The following is a 16,546-nucleotide window of genomic DNA, read 5'->3' as shown; positions in this document are numbered from 1 at the left end:
TTGTTTCATGTTGAGGTGCAGTCCATACTGAAGGCTGTGGTCTTTGATCTTCATCAGTAAGTGCTTCAATTCGTCTTCACTTTCAGCAAGCAAGGTTGTGTCATCTGCAAATCACAGGTTGTTAATGAGTCTTCCTCCAATCCTGATGCCCCATTCTTCATATAGTCCAGCTTTTCTGATTATTTGCTTAGCATGTAGATTGAATAAGTATGGTGAAAGGATAAAACCCTGATGCACACCTTTTTTTACTTTAAACCACACAGTATCCCCTTGTTCTGTTCCAACGACTGCCTCTTGGTCTATTTACAGGTTCCACATGAGCAGAATTAAGTGTTCTGGAATTCCCATTCTTCACAATGTTATCCCTAATTTGTTACGATCCACACAGTTGAATGCCTTTGCATAGTCAATAAAACAGAGGTAAACATCCTTCTGGCATTCTGTCCTTTCGGCCAGGATCCATCTGATATCAGCAATGATATCCTTGTTCCATGTCCTCTTCTGAATCCAGCTTGAGTTTCTGGCAGTTCCCTGTTGATGTACTTCTGCAGTCACTTTTGACTGATCTTCAGAAAATTTTACTTGTGTGTGGTATTAATGATATTGTTGGATAATTTCCACATCCTGTTGAATCACCTTTCTTCCAACCCATTTCTTATTTTTAGGCGTCAAAGAAAAGAAGGCATCTTGCTATGCACTAACCCCTCGGGAATATTTGAAATCTTTTTTCTGGTAAGGACAGGTATTTAAAATGCTCATATCAATGTATCAGTTTGCATATATGTGCCTGGTTTGCACATATTAGGATCAAAGCGATCATCTCCTCTATTGAACTTGATTCCAAATCCATTTATTGTAATTATTTTCTACAGCAATCTTACATACAGTGAGCAAAGGCCCTCAAAACCCTCTTGTAATTTCAAATTAGTTCTTTACATAACGTGATAGCAAAAGGGATCTAGCCACATGTTTTTTGATCTCTTGTTAAATAAGTCCAATTGAAAAACAAAAACCAGTTCTAGGCTTTATTATTGTTCTCAGATTTTCCCAAAAGTGATTCTTTTAATGAAACAACTAGTTTAACTGCCTGATCTGTGTTCCCGTGAACTGACTAGGTAGTTTACTACTAATAAAAAAAATAGCAACTACATTTATTCAGCTATTCCTAAAGACAGCCTCTGGGCTGAGAAGTTTTACGTACATTTTACACTTTCTTCATCACAACCATGTGACTTAGGCATCATGCCCGTTTTACAGATGTGGAAAACAGAGCATCAGAGAGAGAAGCACAGGCTTAAGGCCACACAGATAGTAAGTAGCAACATGAAGAATGGAATCCAGGTGTGTCTAATCCCAGAGCTCCTGCCCTTCATCATTATGGAGGATTTTGTATTGAATGGCCCCAAATTTACACAACAATAAGGATGATAGCATCTAACATGCAGGACTTTTCCATGTCTTTTTTATTCCATGTAAGCAACATTGTGTCATCTGCATATCACAGGTTGTTAATGAGTCTTTTCTCCAATCCTGATGCCTACTATGTGCCAACACTCTGCTCAGTAAGTGCTACAAAATGGACCTGCAAAAATGAATGAAACATACTCCCCGTTCTTAAGGAACAGGGAGGAGACAAGTGCTAAATGGCTGTAACGTGAAATTAATTTTAGGAGTTGTTCTCAAACTAGAGTGCACATCACAATCACCTGGGGTGCTTTTTGGAACAGTCATTTACCTTACCATTAGGGGTTCTGATTTAGAAGGCCCGAGTTGGAGCCTGTAATGGATTGCATTGTGTCCCCCCAAAATATGTGTCAACTTGGTTAGGCCATGATTCCCAGTATTGTGTGGTTGTCCTCCATTTTGTGATTGATATAAAATTCTCCTATGTGTTATAAATCCTAATCTCTCCCTGTGGTTAATGAGGGAAGATCAGATTATGTTAAAGAGGATTAGGGCGGGATGTAACACCCTTGCTCAAGTCATATCCCTGAGCCAGTGTAAAGGGAGCTTCCCTGAGGTGTAGACTGCATCATCTTTTATCTTACAAGAGATAAAAGGAAAGGGAAGTGAGCAGAGAGTAGGGGAACTTCAAACCACCAAGAAAGAAGCACCGGGAGCATAGCACGTCCTTTGGACCCAGGGTCCCTGCTCCTGAGAAGCTCCTTAACAAGGGGAAGATTGATGAGAAGGGCCTTCCTCAAGAGCCAATAGAAATAGAAAGCTTTCTCCTGGAGCTGACACCCTGAATTTGGACTTCTAGCCTACTAGACTGTGAGAAAATACATTTCTCTTTGTTAAAGCCATCCACCTGTGTTATTTCTGTTATAGCAGCACTAGATAACTAAGACAGACCCCAAGAGACCCCTCCTCAAAACCATCCAGGTGATTCTGATGCAGGTGGTCCCTGGGCCACATTTTGAGAAACACTGGATGAGGGTAAGCATCCTGAGAAAAAGCACAGGTTGCCATGACAACTCAGAGGGAGGACAGGAAGGGAGGAGACAGAGGATCAGGAAGGAGCTTTCAAGATGTGCCTTGCAGGAAATATGGGTTTTCATGCTGAGGGTCTCATTTGATGCTCCCACGGGTTGTGGGAGGCAAGCAGGACGTGCATTGCTATTTCCCGCTTCCTAGTGGTGTGGATGTGACTATCCCCATTATAAAGGGGGAAACTGAGGCTCTGAGAGGCCAGGTGTCTCGCCCAGGGTCCTGCAGCTAGAAAGTAGAATTGGGACTCTAACCCTTTCTGTGTATCCACAGCCTTTAAGCACTAGCACCCCCTCTGTGTGACCATGTGCTGATACTCACTTTGGGAGGATGGGTAACCCCAGGCCAGTTTCAAGGCAAACTATTGGTTGAGTCAGGATCAGCCTTCATTGCCCCAGGTTTTAATTTTGAGTTTATGCTTTGATAACCAAGGCCTCTTAGGACACAGATATAGCCTTCCTGTAACCATTTTTAATTTTTTTAGACTTCATTTTGTGATTTATGGCTGCTCTGGGGGCTTAATATCCAATCCTTTTACGGTTTCATCTTTTCTTTCCTTATAGTTGTTGCAAATAACAATGAAGTGTTTAGCGACTGTGGTGAAAAATCAATCAAGCCTGTTCCATATTCACAGGCTTGCAGTGGCACCCGGATGGCCCCCCTGGATTAGATTAACTTTGCGGATGTGTCACTCTGGTGTGGGTAATTTCTCAGCCTTGCTCTATTCCTCCCCCTCCTGCCTCACTGGGCAGATATAGAGATCTCCCATTGATTGACTGCCCTGAATGTGAAGGCTGGCATGTGATATGTGTAACTCAGCGGGACGCACATACTCCGTGTTTATGAAAATAAATAATAATTTCTGTTAGCGTTATTGATTGCCATCATTATCTGATTGTATCTGTCTGTGTCATGGGGTTTCAGTTATAGGATCAGAAAGGACTCCACGGGAATCTCAGGCACTACCCTTACCGACAAGCCCTGTGTGTTTTGACATGCTTCGCCTTTTTGGAGGTGAGGGTTGTAGATGTTCCTGTCTTGCTTTTTGGCTAGTATTCAATGAGACTTGGTGTTCAATGTTAGCCAGATGAACTAATTCGCTTGGAATAATAAGAGCAGCCAGCACTTATCGAGCACTCCCTGTGTTCCGGGAGTGTTTGGATACACTGGCTAATTTAATCTCCAGGATAAACCTATACAGCTAGTAAGTGGTAGAGCTTGAACTTGAATTCATGTCTTAACAGTTCTAAAATCGATGCTGCTGTCTTGCCTCTTGCTTTAAAATACAATGCCGGGTATATGCATCTGAATTTTCAGTGTAAACCAAAATACACATATGTAAGCAGGGGCTGCAACCACCACCCGTCTATCAGTGGAGGCTTGCATGTTGCCATGATGCTGAACAGGGCTCACTGGAGCTTCCTGACTAAAATGGACCAGAAAGGCCTGGTGATTTACTTCTGAAAATCAACCAAGGAAAACTCTGTGAGTCACAACAGCCTTACCCACAACTGATCATGGGGATGGCATAGGACCGGGCAGCATTTTGTTCCATCGTATATGGGATTGGTGTGAGTTAGGAGCTGATTCTACAACAGCTAACAATAATAAGCAGGGGCCAGAGTTAACAGCTACAGCCGCTAAACCAAAAGGTCGGTAGTTTGAATCTACCAACCGCTCCTTGGAAACCCTAGGGGGAAGTTCTACTCCATCTTATAGGGTCGCTATGAGTTGAAATGGACTTGATGACAGAGCGTTTGGTTTTTTTGGTTTAGAAATCAACGTGTTAAAGAAACGGTAGAGGTAACCCATGCCTTGGGCACAGGTGGCTTTTCCTATTTGCTTGGGAGAAGATGGGGCAGAAAGGGTGCATTGATCTGGGTGTGGCTTGCCAAACCTGGAAGATCATCAGACTCTGGGGACATCTTAAATCATCCCCCAGCTGACTGACTCAGGATCTGCAGGAGTGGGGCCAGAGATCTACTGATATTTCTCGGCTATGTCCCCGGCAAGTGTGAAGATCAGCGTGGTTCAAGAGCCACTGGTATAATAAGCTCTGCGGTCCACATCTAAGTGGAGATTTTCTGATGAGATTCTTTAAGGCCTTCCTTTTTCCTCTTTCCTCTCCCTACCTTAGGATTCTGTGTAGATCAGTCTGAGAGCAACATTATCATCAAACTGTGCTTGCCTTTACACTAAGCGAGTGATTTGACTTGGAGTGAGCATCTGCAAACTGTTCTGGCTAAGATTGAATATGAGCTGGTTGGCCTTTTATAAATCAAGTTCTTTTCCCCTCTTATGCCTTGTCAAGTCATGGGCCAGCCCACGGAGTGGCCAGTGTGCTATAGCGATAATAATATTACAGACATTTATTAAATACTTATACTGTGCTAGCCATTCTGCTCAGTATATTGCAAGCACCATCTCATTTCACTCTGACAGCAGGCCTGAGAGATAGGTACTATCGTTTTTCCCATTTTACAGGTGAGGACATTTGGATTCAGAGAGCTGAAATGACTGGTACAAGGTCTACAGCCACTAAGTCCTCTTTTTAACCAGGTCCCTGGGTGGTACAAGTGGTTTAACGTGCTCAGCTGCTAACTGAATGGTTGGAGGTTCGAGTACACCCAGAGGCACTTCTGAAGAAAAGCCTGGCAGTCTACTTTCAAAAAGTCAGCCATTGAAAACCCTATGGAACACAGTTCTACTGTGACACACATGGGATTGCCATGAGTCAGAATCAACTTGACAGCAACTGGTTTAGTTGGCAGCCTGACTCCAGAGCCTATACTCTTAACGCTACGTTATACGGTCTCCAAGGAAAGGCTAGCACTCTGACCGGATCTCAACCATACTCTGTAAAATGGAAATAATTGTGTATTCTTCCCACGGAGGTTGAGCTGATAAAATAGAGTAACATGCTGGAAGTGTGTAGCAATCAGTAGATGCTCAGTATATGTCACTTGCTGTCCCCTCTCCCTTCCCATCTGCTCTTTCACCTGGAGACCAGAAGTTTCAGGAAAGCCTGATGAATATATTGAAAAGTTTCAAAATGATATTACATTTGGGGACTAGCAATCCATTATGCTTTATTTTGGGTGTGTGTTTGTACAGACTCTCCTAAACTGCCTTGGGTTCAGAGTGTAGTCAATGACAATAAAATATTTTCTTTCATTCAAAGCTTCCTTTGTTGTACTGCAACTACCATGTAGTAATTAGATCCAACATCAGTGTAAATATAAGCAGAATCCTATATCTAGTTTAGGGTCAAGTTCTTTCTCTCTTGCTTCCAACACCTTTGGAAGGAATCCATGGCTTCTTGAATGTGATGTTGTTGATTTTGGGTGCTGTCAAGTCGATTCTAACTCATAGTGACGCCATGTGACAAAGCAGAACTGCCCCATAGGGCTTTCTAGGCTATAATCTTTGTGGGAATAGATCGCCAGGTCTTTCTCCCGCAGATCCATTGGGTGGGTTCAAACCACCAACCTTTTGGTTAACAGCCGAGCACTTAACTGTTGTGCCACCAGGGCTCCTCTTGAATGTGATAACTAAAAAAAAACAAACCTGTTGCCATTGAGTCAATCTGACTCATAGCGACCCTGTAGGACAGAGTAGAATTGCCCCATAAAGTTTCCGAGGAGCACCTGGTGGATTCAAACTGCCAACCTTTTGGTTAGCAGCCGTAGCTCTTAACCACTATGCCGCCAGGGATTTTTTGAATGTGATAGGAACTAGTAAATGACATTTCGTGTGTGTATGCTCAATGGTAGTATCAGAATAAGAAAAGAATCATGTTAGAGAAGAAAATCTAAATGCTTCTGTGGCCTCTGGTATAATTTATCTTGAGATTCACAGGTCATAAGGCTGGGCAGTATTCCAGACTATAACTTATTCTGTTTTCCTAACCCTGGTCATTAAATCGTCTTAATTCCGGAGACCTGGGAAGGTTGACCACGCCAGGGCAGGCTTCTGGCATTTTTCAGGCACTGCAAGCAAGGATCTTGTCACTGTCTCAAACCTAATTCACACTGACCCGGATGGATTTTTCACAAAAGAGAAAATGTCTGTCGGTTTAAAGAGCTCTCAGTATCAAGGCATAACTGATGGTTGAAAGGGGAAAATATCTCCATTTTCTGAATCTTTCAGATGAAATTACTGGGCTCATGAGTGTAAGGGGGGAGACATGGGTTGTCCCCAGACCAGGTCCCGGCTCTGAAGTGTGAGCTTGCTGTTGCTGGCGTGAGGCGTGTGAGTCTACAATCCCCGACACCACATGTGCATCTGCCTGCACACACACGCGTGTACGTGTCACCGAGTGCCCAGGTAACACGTTGCTCAAGAAACCTGAGAACAATAATAAAGCCTAGAACTGGTTTTTGTTTGTTTTTCCATTAGATTTATTTAATAGGAGATCAAAACTATGTGCCCAGATCCCTTTCACTATCAGGTTATATAAAGAACTAATTTGAAATCACAAGAGGATTTTGAGAGCCTTTACTCATTATCCATAATATTTCTTAGAAAATAATTAACACAAATGGATTTGGAATCAAGTTCAATAGAGGACATGATCGCTTGGATCCTAATTTGTGCAAACCAGGCTTCAACCAATGCATTGACACAAGCATCTTAAATACCTGCCTTTACTAGAGAAAAAGATTTCAAATATTTCCGGAGGGGGTCAGTGCATAGCAAGATGCTTTCTTTTCTTTGATACCTAAAAATAAGAAATTGGTTGGAAGAAAACATTTTGGAAAGGTGGTTTTATGTTAAAGGAAGATTGTTATCAACAAGAAAAGTATTTAATTCTCTGGTTTCCTTACAGTGTTTGAGCCACAGTGAAAGGAATTTTCTACCTAAAAGGCATTAGGTTTGTGTTTATTTGGGTGGGGAGAGGGTAGGTCACACTCTTGTACTTTGTTGTTGTTATCAGATGATCCCTTGGGCTCATGTTCTTTACCAAAAAAGTGTTAAAGGCAGTGTTACACACAAACACACACACTCATAAATGTTTCTTGCTCACGTAAGTATAGGAAGCCCTTGGCTAAACAAATTTGTTTATTTACTTCAGGGTTTCTCAGAACCATTAATACACTAATATGCAATCTCAAACTCTAAGATATGTAGCATACGGTATTGCCCACCAAAATTATCTGAACATGAAGACCCACCCCTCTTCTCAATTCATGGGATTTCTGTTCTTTAGAACACTCTACTCAAAATGTAGTATGTGGCCCAGTGCCTGTCCACAATGACATAAGGATCTTTACTACAATGTGAATTGCCCATGTCACTAAGCCACTGTATCGTTCAGCTGACTTTTTTCCCACAGCAAGACTTTCTCAATGAAAGAAGCAATGCGCTGAGTCTGGCTTGAGCTCCTTGTCTTGTCATAGATCAGTAACAAACAGTTCTGAATCTGTTACTTTGAGCAGCACAGCTGTAGACCCCGCTTTTGGGAAATGCTGGCTGAACAGATTGGGTCCATCAAACATGGGTTACTTTGCAGCATTTTCACTCTGCCCTTACAGTCTTCCCCTCACAGAGTCACATGATGGTGAGAGATTCATGAAAGTACCTTCCCCTTGATATTGGAGTTCATTTAACACTGACTGAGAACTTACCAGTGCCTGACACTGTACCAGGAACTTCATTTAATCTTCACCTTAACCAGTGAGCTAAGACCTATTATCACCGTTTCACAGAGAAGGAAACTACGCTCCATATCAAGGAAACCATTTGTGAAAGGTTGCTTTGCTAGCAGGTGGCAGAACCAGAGTTCACTCCTGACTGTCTGGCTACAGAACCCTCACTCTTAACCACTGGATTATCCAGCCTCCCAGCAGAAATGGTTTTCAGCTATCTGAGCCAATGGAGACTGTATCTTTTTCTAGAAACTTGTTGAGGCAGAAATTCCCCATTACCCAATCTAGAAACCATCACTGCCCACAAATATTTCCTTCTATCTAGCATAAATTCTATTTAAACTGCCATTTGTTAAAAGAAGGTCCCATGAATATAGTCATGGGCAGACATGTGTGGTTCTTGTCCTAAGAGGGCTTACAATCCAGTGAGGAAATTGCTGGCTTTGAGCTTTTGTTTGAAAATAGTTTCACATAACAGCACCAACTTGGTGTGCCTTGCCTGACGTTGCAGTCAATACTATGGCGTATGTCATTACAGCTTGAGCTCTTTCTCCCTGTTTTCTCCTCTCCTCTGTGATCCCACTTCCTCTCACTATTTTCAGGGATTGAGAGTTCTGCAACATTCAATTAAATAAGGACTTTGTATGTTTAATTCCAAAACATCCAGACACAGGGTGAAACCTTCATCCAATTATCCTAGTAAGCATGCAGATGTTTAGAAACTTCTGAAAGCTTGATTTTTTTTTTTAATCTTTTTCTCTCTAAGTTTAGATAGCATTTGAGAAAAGTATCCTGTGATTACCAATGCCAACAGTAGAGCAGGAATTCAGGCATTAGAAGGTAAGATATTGAGATAGACATGACAAAAAATGCCAAACTTCATGTTATCCTCAGTTCTTCCCACAAGTAATGTCATTGCTATCTATGTGTGGATGCACCCACAGGTGTCTGTGCCCAAAGAAATGTCCCCTTGCTGGACCTTATGGTCAAACCAATTAATAATAGTTTTCTGCTTATTCATTTTTCACTAATTCCACAAGTGTTTATTGAGTACTCATTATATCCCAGGCACTGAGATATGAACATGAAAGGTACAGCCCCTGGCCTCATAGAGCTTACAATCTCTTGTAGTTGGATAGAGCAAGAATCAAATGCTCATGGTGGAAAACTGGCCTGTGATGAAGGCTGCAGAGAAGAGGTACGTGGTGCTCAGGAGAGCAGATGGTGGAAGAAATTTGACCCATTCCGTGAAAACAGAGAATGCTTCCCTGAGCAGTTAATATTTGAGCTTAAATAGGAGGGAGGTAAGAAGAGGGAGTCCCTGTATGGTGCAAACAGTTAACGCACTTAGCTGTTAACTGAAAGGTTGGGGTTTTGAGTCCACCCAGAGGCACCTTGGAAGAAAGTCCTGGCGATCTATTTCTCAAATATCAGCCATTGAAAACCCTATGGAGCACAGTTCTACTCTGACATCTGAGATCGCCATAAGTTGAACTCAACTAGAAGATGACTGGAAGAAGAAGAAAGTAAGAAGAGGGGGGGAAGAGCATTCCAGGCAGAGGAAATGCCAAGGACAAAGGCCTTGAGGTGGGAAGTAGCATGGGAGAATGCAGGACGGAAAGAGAGCCAGAGTGGCTGCACCGCTGAGAACAAGGAAGTGTGTGGTACCAGCAAGACGCAGGCAGTGAGGCAGGTTAGGGCCAGACCACATTGGGCGTTGGAGGCCCTGCTGGGAAACTTGCTTTTTTGCCACGAGCAATATAGGCCATTTCTTCTCTGAGCAGCTTTGCTCAGACAGCTAAATATTCTCCTCCCTAAACAGGATATACTGGCTACCAGCAGCTCCATGGGAGAAAGACCTGGCTCTCTGCTTCCATAAAGAAGCCTGGAAAATCTATGGGGCAGTTTTACTCTGTTATATAGGGTCCCTATGAGTCGAAATTGACTTGACAGCACACAAGGACAGCACAAGCTAGGTAGCTCCTAGTGGATAATGCAAATGGCATTTTGTCAGTCTGGCCATGTTGCCCTCTAGCCCCTTGACTACCACTTCATTGATACATGTCAGGGCATGGCCTCTAAGAAGCTTCTCCAATATCAAGGCGTCCTCCCTCCAAGGTGAATCCTCCCATGAGTGACTGAATTGTTTGGAGGGTCACAGAACCTGACAGTTCCCTATTACACAAAGGAAAAGATAAGCTTCCGATTAGTCCTAGGGCTGGAGGAAGCCAAGATAGAGTGCACCTGTCAAAACTGCTTACAACATATAAATCATTACCTCAATTTTCCATGCAAGAATTGGGCCAGAGAAAGAGAGAGAAGTGACTGGGGTTGGTTAGCAGTGTAGAACCATATTAAAAAGCTCCTACTTGCCTCTGAAGCAGGATTTACTCTGTTATCCATGCAGAGAGAATGGAGCCCTATGCTCAGAGGAATGACAGAGACAAATGCCCATCAGCTCCAGGAAGGGACAGCTTGTTTCTCTGGAATTTACTAAAGAGTTTTTACCGCTAATATAACAGTAGTAACCTCCAAAGCTTTCCTGGACTCCAATGGGGAGCATGCTTGGTATTGTACTGGCTGTACATTTGATCCTAGATTTTCCTACTGTGTAATCACCACAGTACTCATTATTATTGTTGTCATTTCCCTGTCTTTCATTCACTGGGCAAAATCACTGAGATAGCTAGGGTCTATGGTTAACCCTGTAAGGGATCATTGTACGTTTGCTGCACATGAGTGTTCCTTTGCATTCAAGAAGGATGTTCAGGTCCTGGTGTGCCCACTCTGTAACATCCTCATCCCAGTGAAGAAGAGGGAGCTTCCTGGTGTGGTGGTTGGTGAGCTCATGGACCGGGATTGCAAGTACAATCCTGGGAGGAGTCACAAGAAGATTTTTACATACCGGTGCTCAAAAGAAGGATGCAAGAAAAAAGAGATGCTGTAGGTGGTCTATGACAAGTGTCACAGTAACTTCTGCATCAGACACAGACACCCTCTGGACCATGGCTGCAAGTGGGGAGGCTGCCCCTCCAGCAAAGCCAGGTGGAAAGTAAGGCGATGACACCGTCGTTATCTGTTTCTCAGCTGGCACGTTAGCTCATTGTATGCTGTTGTAACTCTGTAGGTAACTTTTATGCTCTAGTACTATCATACTTCTCATGTCAAACAGTCTGAAACTTTATTAAAACTATTCCAATAAAAATAGTTTTTATTTATTAAAAGGTAACCCATGGACCTGGATATCAGGGTATTTCTAGGGAGCAAAGAACAAAGTAGAAGTGTGGCCATCAACTGAAGAAAAAAATTGAATGAAAGACAGCAAGTCAGAAAATGTTGAATGAAGGTTTAAGAGCTTAAATTGATTGCACAGCACCCAAATTTTCATTCATGCTAGATTGTGTAAAATACCCAGTAGCTAACAGAATGTGAGTGCCTTGAAGATTCCATTGGAGAAGCCTCGGCACTGAGTAACCCCAAATTATGCAACAAACTTCAGAAACACTAAGTCTTGTGCTTCTTTTGGGCAACACTAGGGGTGGGAGTGGTTTATTCTCCAGGAGAGACAGATGAAGCCCCATTTTGGGACCTTTGAGAGGGAATTCGGTCAGTGCCACCACACTGAAAGGGAACCATGTGTTTGCCCAGCACAGATATTCCTGCTGCCATTGCTGGAGGAGGCTTTCTTTGTTTCCACCTTGGTATATTTTAAATGGAAGCAATTCCTCAAAATTACAACACATTCTAAAACATGTTGGCTGCCAGTTTAAATGCCTTGGAACCCAGAAAAGAATTGCAATATATTTTATGTGAACGAACCCAAAAGATGTGTCAAGAAGGTGCACAGAGAGATGTGGGAGCTGAAGGAACAAGTTGCCTGGATCCTTTAAAATAAAGCAAAATGATTGCCTGTTTGTTCAGAGTGTATGAGCAAAATGTTCTTATTGCCAGGAGAAACATGGGCAGACTTATTTCCACTTATTCTCTGAGGGGGTAGGAAAACCCACAGTTGGACCTGTTCTGGGAGAGAATCTAGTATAGTAGTTAAAAGGCTTTAGAGTCTAATAGCTCTGGGTTCAAATCCCAGCGCTGTCTTGGTTTGACTTCAGGCCTTTTGCTTAAATTCTCAAAATATCAGTTTTAGCATCAGTAAAATGTGGATAGTAATATTAAAGCACCGATCTCATAGGAGTTATTATCAGAAAAAATTAATATCACAGTCTCTGGCCTTAAGTACTAGATAACTAGCTCCGAATTCAGGAATGCCCAGAACAGAGAGATAACTGGTAGACCCCCAGTTGCTGCTTTTCAGTGGAAATATACTCTTCTATGAGGACAGATGAGAGGGAAGAGATTTCTACCGTCAGAGTAGGTTGTATGGCCAGAGTTTATTTGCCTAAGATACACCTACCCCAATCTCTAAGACTAGTGAATTTTCACATTCCTAACCTAAAGGGAATTCCCACTGAAGGCTCTAAATAAAACTCTGTAAGTGAAGATGAGGTGATAATGAAAAATAAATCATCACTTTGAGTCTCTGTGGATAACCCCCGCACCCCTCTCCGCCCCCACCCAGTGCCTGTTTTTGAAACACCAGGGACTTTCAGATTCTCACTGAGCTAATAAGAAAGGTCATTCGGTCAGTAGAAACTCCTTTCTGGGTAAGAAGCCACAGCCAGGTCTCCTATGAGTGGCCTCTGGGATGATGGCAGTAACAGTTGCCTGGAAAGCCATTAAACGTTGACTTAGGACTCTGGATTGTAAATCTAGATTCTCTGCCTCAGCCTGCAACAACCAGCCATCCAAATGCAGAATTCTCTGCTGGGCCAGAGTATCTCCCTATATCAAAGCTTCCACTGTCAGGTATTTGACCTTCTGTCTTTATTTTCTAACAGCAATGAAGAAAACCTTTTCAAGTGGGTTCTTTTTTCAATTAAAAAAAAAAAAAGTCGTCTTGATAGTTTCTTCGTTGCTTGATCACTAAGAAAAGGGAAAATCTATATTTTTCTTTCAGCACAAGCTCATTATAAACCCATTTAACATTTGTATACTCAGATGTAACATTGGACATCAGAATTGACTTTCTAAAAATTTTCCTCTTAATTGGACTTTTTTTCTATAGAAATCATCCTGCCAGCATCTGTGATGAGATAGGTTCTGAAAAAACAGTGTGCCCAGCCAAATTATCAGGTAGAATTAGATTGCTGTCTATTTCTGTTTGATAACAACACTGTGCCTTGGCATAATTCTTGCTGATTATCAGAAGAGGAAAGCCGTAACTCAGGCAGATGAGCTCTATTGGCATTGATCTCTTCTGGGGAAGAAAAAAAATGCATGAGCAGACACGTTTGCAAGTACCATATATGTTAACAACAACAACAACAAAAAACATCGCTGTCAAGTCTATTCCGACTCATAGTGACCCTATAGGCACCTTAGAACTGCCCCATATGGTTTCCAAGGAGCACCTGATGAATTCAAACTGCCGACATTTTGGTTAACAGCTGTAACTCTTAACCACTACCCAACCAGGGTTTCCCATATAGGAGGTTGAAATTCCAAACAGTCTGTAAATTTACCCAAAAAACCAAACCCATTGTCGTCAAGTCGGTTCCAACTCATAGCAACCCTGTAGTACAGAGTAGAACTGCTCCCTGGGGTTTTCCAGGCTGTAATTTTTACGGAAGCAGACTGTCACACCTTTCTCCTGCAGAACAGCGGGTAGGTTTGAACCACCAACCTTCCGGTTAGCAGCGGAGCGCTTTAACCACTGTGCCGCCAGGGCTCCTTTCTGTAAACTTCGCTTGCCTAAATCTACAATCTTAAAAAATATAAATGCCATCCTATACTTAGTATCATAACTCAAGAGCTGGATTTATTTCATTTCCTATCATTCAAGACAAAAAAAATTAAAATACATATATAATATATATATAGAGTAGAATGGCACATTCATCTCAAGAGTTCACATGAAGGAAAAATAAATAGTTGGAAAGAGCTTTGAGTCAAACTCCTTAGAGGAACTGGAAGTTAACAAGAAAGTGTTAAGCGAACATCCAATTGAACAGCTGCGTGTACTGCTTACATAGGAAGGGAGGTTTGTCAGCCACCTTTATTTTCGTGCTGCACCATAGTGTGATTTCATTTACCCTAGTTTTTTTATTCTTATTCATCTCAGTTCCTACTATTGGTTTTTCCCTCGAGATAGATATAACGTAACATTCATCTAGAAAGTTTGGTCAAACTCTGCTCATCTTTTCTGTGTCTTTTGAGGCATCCCTCCTCTCCAGCAGTTTCCTGCTTGAGAAGATACCTTTGTCTCCCATTCTAGCCCCCGCCTTCATCCAGGAGAACTCATTGAACTTCTTCCCTGCGCTAACCTAGGTCTTCTCTGACTCTATCTTTAGAAGATTTAGGATGATTTAGTCTCAGCTTCCTGTACCTCCTAACTTCCTACACCATGGAGTCGCTAGGTGGCACAATTAAGTACTTGACTAGTACCCAAAAGTTTAGCGGTTCGAACCCACCCAGAGGTGCCTCAGAAGAAAGGTGTGGCAATATGCTTCCAAAAGGTCACAGCCTTGAAAACCCTGTGGAGCACAGTTCTCTGTACACGTGGGGTCCCCATCAGTCAGAATCAACTCAAGAGCAACTGGCTTGGTTTCTTCCCCCATCCCCTCCCCCCATAGCCCCAACAGCTTTAAATGTCTGTCAGTATCGAGAGCCAATTGTGTGGTTTGATCCCTGTTCGGCATCAAAGCCAATGCTTTGCCTTTTGAGGACTCGACCAGAAGAATTTTACTTCATAATCTCCTTCCCCTGGGAAATTTACATCTCCTTTTGCCTCCTTGGACGTCTTCCTTTGTGAAAACTGCAGCAAATAATTTTCCTTCCCTATGTCTTTCTTCTTGGCACATTCTTCCTTGTCAATCAATAAACGACCCCCTGCCAAGCTCCAGCAGCCTGGCTTCCTTGTGCACCACTCATATTCTCCTTTGGTGTTTAAAAAAGAGCTCATTATTTTTCTCTTAACCTCCAGTGAAATCATCTCCTTATCCTCTCCCTTTGTTTTGCTTATCATTTAACTTAATTCTCAGTCCGGCAGCTCCCATCTGTACCTGCCTCCTGATTCTCTGCATTTTCCTCTTTAATAACCAGAAGCTAATGAGACCACCCTTGGAGTCACGTGCTCCTTTTATGATCACACCAGGATAAGGAAACAGGATTTAAATAGAGGTAGCAGGCAATACAATGGCAGAAAACAGTTGGAGAGCTCAGCCAGTGGGCTAAGGAGAGGATGTGGTTTTGTCTTCACAGGGATAAGGCCTCCTCTCAGAGCTAGGCCTCAGTTTTTGCATCTGAGAAATGAGATTAACCACCCCTTATAGTACCTGCCTCATATGGCGGTTATGAGGATGCGATGAGATAAACCAAAAGAAACAAAATCAAACCCGTTGCCGTGGTGTCGATTCTGACTCATAGCAACCCTATTAGAGAAAGTAGAACTGCCCCCACAGGGTTTCCAAGGCTATAATCTTTATAGAAGCAGATTGCCACATCTTTCTCTCGCAGAACAGCTGGTGGGTTCGAACAGCCAACCTTTCAGTTAGTAGCCAAGGTAGCAGATAGCAAGCCCTCATTAAGCATTACGTACTATTATGATTATACGAAGCAAGTGTAAAAGACATAAACCCACCTTTACTGGGTTTGAAAGCTGCAATTACACATGGGCGAGAGACAGATGCTGTTGGTGTCCAGCCAGAAATCCCAGCTCTCTTTCTGTTATGCAAACAGCTCATCCAACAGACCATGAAGCAGTTTCCAACTATGAAAAGGTGCATGAAAAAACACTGAACAGCTTAAGGATAGAGATGATCTTTTTTGTTTTTCTATTCCCAGCACACAACATTTTACCTGACAAAACATAGATTTTCTGTAAGTATTTTAAATCAACATAGGTTATTCACCTAACATGTCCCAGGTCCTGTGCTGGTCACCTTCAAATATCACTGTTTCCCAAAGTCTGGGATATGTGTGTCTTTGGGTACAAGACACATCTTGAAGTAATAGCGAATCATATAATTAAGGAAGATATTTCTTTCTCACTTTTTTTAAAATCCTTCTGATTACATCAATCCCAAAGTCTCACTTTGATGTTGCTATCTTTTTAACCCCTCTCCTAGCACTTATAAATCTTGATTTTTTTTTTAGAGCAGCTCTTAAGTTCTAAGTCTCTTTGGCTATAAGAATTTTTTTTTTCATTGTATTTCTTTTTATAATTTTATTCTTTTTTTTTTTTGGCAATTCACGGAAAACCAGTCTTCCATGTATTATAGTGATGTTAAGTTCCCTTTTAAAATAAATTTTGTTAACTAAAAAGTGGGTCAGTTTAAAGAAAAACATTAAGT

General features: G+C 42.2%; 1 protein-coding gene across 1 annotated transcript in view; it reads left to right on the top strand.

Moving 5' to 3' along the window:
• The window catches only part of PPP2R2B (protein phosphatase 2 regulatory subunit Bbeta), a 326,027-nt gene that overhangs the window by 207,188 nt on the left and 102,293 nt on the right, over positions 1-16,546 (top strand). The window lies entirely within an intron of this gene.

The sequence above is a fragment of the Loxodonta africana genome, chromosome 2 (assembly GCF_030014295.1).
Source record: "Loxodonta africana isolate mLoxAfr1 chromosome 2, mLoxAfr1.hap2, whole genome shotgun sequence".
In the NCBI taxonomy this organism is placed as follows: Eukaryota; Metazoa; Chordata; class Mammalia; order Proboscidea; family Elephantidae; genus Loxodonta; species Loxodonta africana.
Note: the sequence above shows the minus strand (reverse complement) of the source record. Positions and strands in the feature narration are given on the sequence as shown.